This window comes from Microtus ochrogaster, unplaced genomic scaffold (assembly GCF_000317375.1).
Source record: "Microtus ochrogaster isolate Prairie Vole_2 unplaced genomic scaffold, MicOch1.0 UNK99, whole genome shotgun sequence".
In the NCBI taxonomy this organism is placed as follows: Eukaryota; Metazoa; Chordata; class Mammalia; order Rodentia; family Cricetidae; genus Microtus; species Microtus ochrogaster.
This window is the reverse complement of record NW_004949197.1, coordinates 400285-405101: the sequence shown is the minus strand read 5'-3', so window position 1 is coordinate 405101 and position 4817 is coordinate 400285. Positions and strand designations below refer to the sequence as shown.

Sequence of the window (4817 nt, the reverse complement as noted above, 5' to 3'; positions counted from 1 at the left end):
CACACACACACACACACACACACACACACTGTTGCAGCTACTACTACTTTTAAAGGATGCAGGCAATTGAAGACATGCATAGGAAGAGGTCAGGGAGAGTCATGAACTTTTGTTAAAATTGGAATACGTATGGTCCCTTCCACCTTCCACTGGGACTGAGAGAGATCTGATATGTGTTTTGGGAAGCCTTTCCTTTTTTGTTTGTTTGGCTTTTTAGAGTCCCAGACATGTACTGCTTTTTTTTGTGTTTTGCTTTGTTTTGGAATTATGGTTTTATATCTGTTAGTGTGATGGAAGGAATGCACCCCAGAGGCTCTGGCATCTGAACAGCTGGTGCCCAGCTAGCGGTGCTGTTGGAGGAGGGTCTAGGAGATGCAGCCTTGCCCTACGGGAATGGCTAAGCATTGACAGCTATGCAGAAATGACAGCAGAGTGGGACCAGGATGTCAGTGGCCCGAGAGGGAAGCCCACAAGGCCTATTTGTTTGCATTCTCCCTGGCTTCTCTGGTCAGCCAGCCTTCCGCCCTGCAAAACAAAGGTAGGCCACTTTCAGAAATGTCCTATGCAGCTGGGCAATGGTGGCGCACACCTTTAATCCTCGGGAGGCAGAGGCAGGTGGATCTCTGGGAGTTCGAGACCAGCCTGGTCTACAGAGCTAGTTCCAGGACAGGCTCCAAAGCCACAGAGAAACCCTGTCTCGAAAAACCAAAAAAAGAAAAAAAGAAATGTCCTATGCAAAGCAGACAGACAGAGGGTGGAGAAGATTAGTTGGTGTGACCTTCCTTAAAGAAGAGCAATTTTAGCTTCTGTGTCTTGCCTTGGGAAGGTAAGTTATGAACAGTGGGAAAAACAGAATACTTACTTCTTACATCCTACCCACAAGTGCATACCTTGCTTCAACAAAAGCAACATTTAATCAGCTAAATATTAAACCTCCATCCTGTTTTCTAATTCTCACTACCTGAACTCAAGGGTTGGAATCTATGCAAAGACAGAGCCGGTTGGTGGTGGCGCACACCTTTAATCTTATCACTCAGGAGGCAGAAGCAGGTAGATCTCTGAATTAGAGGCCAGTCTGATCTACAGAGTGAGTTCTAGGACAGCCAGGGCTGCCCAGAGAAACTGTTTTTTTAAAAAAAAAAAAAAGCCAAACTAAAACAAAACAAAAATGGAATCCACACGAAGATGAAAGGAGAGAACAGACTTCCCCAAATTGTTCTTTGACCCCTCACAGTCTGCCTCACTGTCCCAACACAACATGCAGGCACATACAATAAGAACTAAATATAAAGAATTAAACCTCTGGCAGAGCGTTGCGAGTCTCGGGACCCCAGTGGGAGAGACTATGACGCTCAACAAGAATCACTCAGAGGGTGGCGGAGTGATCGTCAACAACTCTGAGAGCATCCTGATGACCTATGACCATGTGGAGCTCACATTCAATGACATGAAGAACGTGCCAGAGGCCTTCAAAGGGACCAAGAAAGGCACCGTCTACCTAACCCCGTACCGGGTCATCTTTCTGTCTAAGGGGAAGGATGCCATGCAGTCCTTTATGATGCCCTTCTATCTGATGAAGGACTGTGAGATCAAGCAGCCGGTGTTTGGTGCCAACTTCATTAAGGGGACAGTGAAGGCTGAAGCAGGAGGTGGCTGGGAAGGCGCAGCTTCCTACAAGTTGACCTTCACAGCAGGGGGCGCCATTGAGTTTGGACAGCGGATGCTCCAGGTGGCATCTCAAGCCTCCAGAGGTGAAGCCCCTAATGGAGCCTATGGGTACCTTTACATGCCCAGCGGGGCCTATGTCTTTCCCCCACCAGTCGCCAATGGAATGTACCCCTGCCCTCCTGGCTACCCCTACCCACCGCCCCCACCTGAGTTCTATCCGGGACCTCCCATGATGGATGGAGCCATAGGATATGTACAGCCCCCACCGCCACCCTATCCTGGGCCCATGGAGCCTCCAGTCAACGGCCCCAGTGCCCCCTCCACTCCCGCAGCTGAGGCTAAGGCTGCCGAAGCAGCTGCCAGCGCCTATTACAACCCAGGCAACCCACACAATGTCTACATGCCCACGAGCCAGCCTCCGCCGCCACCCTACTACCCCCCAGAGGACAGGAAGACCCAGTAGACTATGCCCACTTCCCTGCCTCTCAGATGACCCCTTCCTGGGCCTCCCATGGAGCTGCATCTGGGACTTTGGGAGGCCAGGGAGGACCCTGATCTTCCCCAGTCCTGATTATAAACAGTTACCAGGAACCAGCCCTGATGGAAGGCTGGGGCTCCTGGCCTCTGCGAGCGCCTCCCAGCTTCCCACACTAGCTCAGCCCTTGGCGCTGCTCCGTCTAGCTTCCTTGGGTCTCCCCCTTAGACCCTGCCAGGCTATGTTCACATTCCTTCCCCCTGGTATGCGCCTGACCCTGGAAGGTCACTGTCCCAGTGTGTGATGAGTCCACGTTCCCTTTGGCCAGGCTCTGGCCTCAGTCACAGCCTGCGCACCTGTCCTGTCCTTGTCCCTTCTGGTGCCCCTGTCTTTGGGTGTTTCACCTGAGCCTCCAGTAGTTGGTGGCATCAGAAGCAAAGGCACGGCGGAGGAGGAAGCCCCTCTGGTGGAGTTTCTGGGAATTAGTTCCCCTTTCTCCTGTCCCTTGGCCAGGGACCTCTCCACAGGAGTACTGGAGAATGCATGTCTGTCCGATGAGGCCATTTGGTCTGGGAATGAGCACCTCCAACCATGGGACCTGACACCTACCATCTGCCCTGGTGTGAGCTTCACGCCCCCTGGATGTACTAAGATTTGCTCTTGTTCCTGGTCTGGTTGCAAAATGAGGAGATGGTTATTTAAAGAGAATTCCCTATTTATTTGACACAGAAAAATCCAGTTAATATATTAATGTGAAATAAACCCTGTTTGCACCTTGATTTGTTTGCTACAACTGTGAAATATAGTAAAATGAAGTAACTGGAAAAAAAAAGAATTAAACCTCTGAGATGTATTTATCTACCTTACTATTTGAGTATGTGTGTGTGTATGGATTAACGTGTGCCACTTGTGTAGGAGTTCAGGAGGCCAGAAGAGGTTGTGGAATTCCGGAACTGCAGTTCAGATGCTGGTGCATTTAACTGTGGGGCCATCCTCCCATTGATAGGACTACAGGTTTGCATCATTGTGCCTGGCATTTTTACATGGATTCTGGGGCTTGAACGCAGATCTTCATGTTCAAGGCAAGCCCTTTGCCAACTGAACCATCACCCTAGCCACCGTATTACTTTCTACAAAGACGTAAAGACATTTCAATGGAGGAATAATAGGGTTTTTGTTTGTCATTATTGTTTTGTTTTGTCTTGTTTTTCAGTATGAAGCACTGTCACAGGGTTTTGTGACAGGGGCTTTGTGTGTATGTTATTATGTTGTTTTTTGAGACAGGGTTTCTCTGTGTAGCCCTGGCAGTCCTGGAAGCCCTTCTGTAGACCAGGCTGTCCTGGAACTCACACAATCTGCCTGCCTTTGCCTCCCATGTGCTGGGATTAAAGGCATGCACCACCACTGCCTGGCTTGTTTTGCTGTTTTAAAGAAGGCCTAGTGCAGCCAAGGCTGGCTTTGAATTTGCATGTAGAGAGAGATGTCCCTGAATTTCGGACCCTCCTGCCTCCACCTTCTGAGAGCCAAGATTACAGAAGTGCACAGCCATGTCTGGTTTTACCCAGTGGGATCGAACCTAGGACTCTGTGCATGCTAGGCAAGCATTCTGCCAACGGAGCTCTGCCCTAGTTCCAAATGGGAGGTTTATCAAGGAAAGACTTCAACGCGGCTCAAACACAGAAGTAGGAAGTGAAGGCAGGGAGATCAGGAGTTCAAAGCCAGCCTAGGCTACATCAGACACTGCTTCAAAAATAAAAATAGGGTCAGCAAAATGACCCAGTGGGTAAGGTGCTGGCCATGAAGCCTGGCAACCCAAGTTCAGGAACCCACAGGGTGGAAGGAGAGAGGTAAATCCTGCAAGCTGTCACATTACTTCCCTGCATGTGCCATGATGGCTGGAGTCCCAGGGTCATACCCAGTACCCAGGCAGTCCTAGGGGACAGATACCTTTACCCTTTACATTTAGATAGCCCTGTTTGGTTTTCTTTTGTTGTGTTTTTAGACAGGGTTTGTATTTGTAACCGGAGTTGGCCTGGACTCCTTATGTAGCTCAGACTGACCTCTCAAATCCTCCTGTCTCAGCATTAAACGTATTGGATTATAGGTACTCAGCAAAAATAATTGATGTATATACCCATGAAACCACCACTGTATTCAAGAAGAACGTGTAGGTCTCCCCCAAAACTGGCTCTTATAATATCCTTATGCTGTCTCTCCTACCCTGTTCCTAGACACCACAGCTTTCTGTTGTTATAGAGCACTTTGCATTTTCTAGGGTAAATGGAATTCTTCAGGGTATGAATTTTTTATCTTAGATTCTTTTACCCAGCATCTCTGGATGCATGCTGCATATAGTAACCGCTGGCTCCTTTAATTGGTCAGTAGATCCTATTGTATGGTTGTTTGGGGTTTGTCTGCTGAGGGACATGCGAGTCACCTCAGGATCCCCACTCCCCTGTGCACTCCATTTCTCTCTCATTCTGGGATCACAGGTGTGCAGCAACCCCTGCACGACAGACGATCCTCAGTAAAGGTGTTAAAACGTTAATCTGGGGGTAGTGGAAAGCGAAGGGCTAAACCCAGGGCCTCGCGCACGCTAAGGTTGGGCTTTGCCACTGAGGTGCACTAAATGGTTGGGGTTTGTTTTCCTCTGTAAGGGTGCTGGAGAGCAAAC

General features: G+C 49.2%; 1 pseudogene; it reads left to right on the top strand.

Moving 5' to 3' along the window:
* Positions 1-1325: 1325 nt before the first annotated feature.
* Positions 1326-2149, top strand: LOC101998579 (annotated as a pseudogene).
* Positions 2150-4817: the final 2668 nt, after the last annotated feature.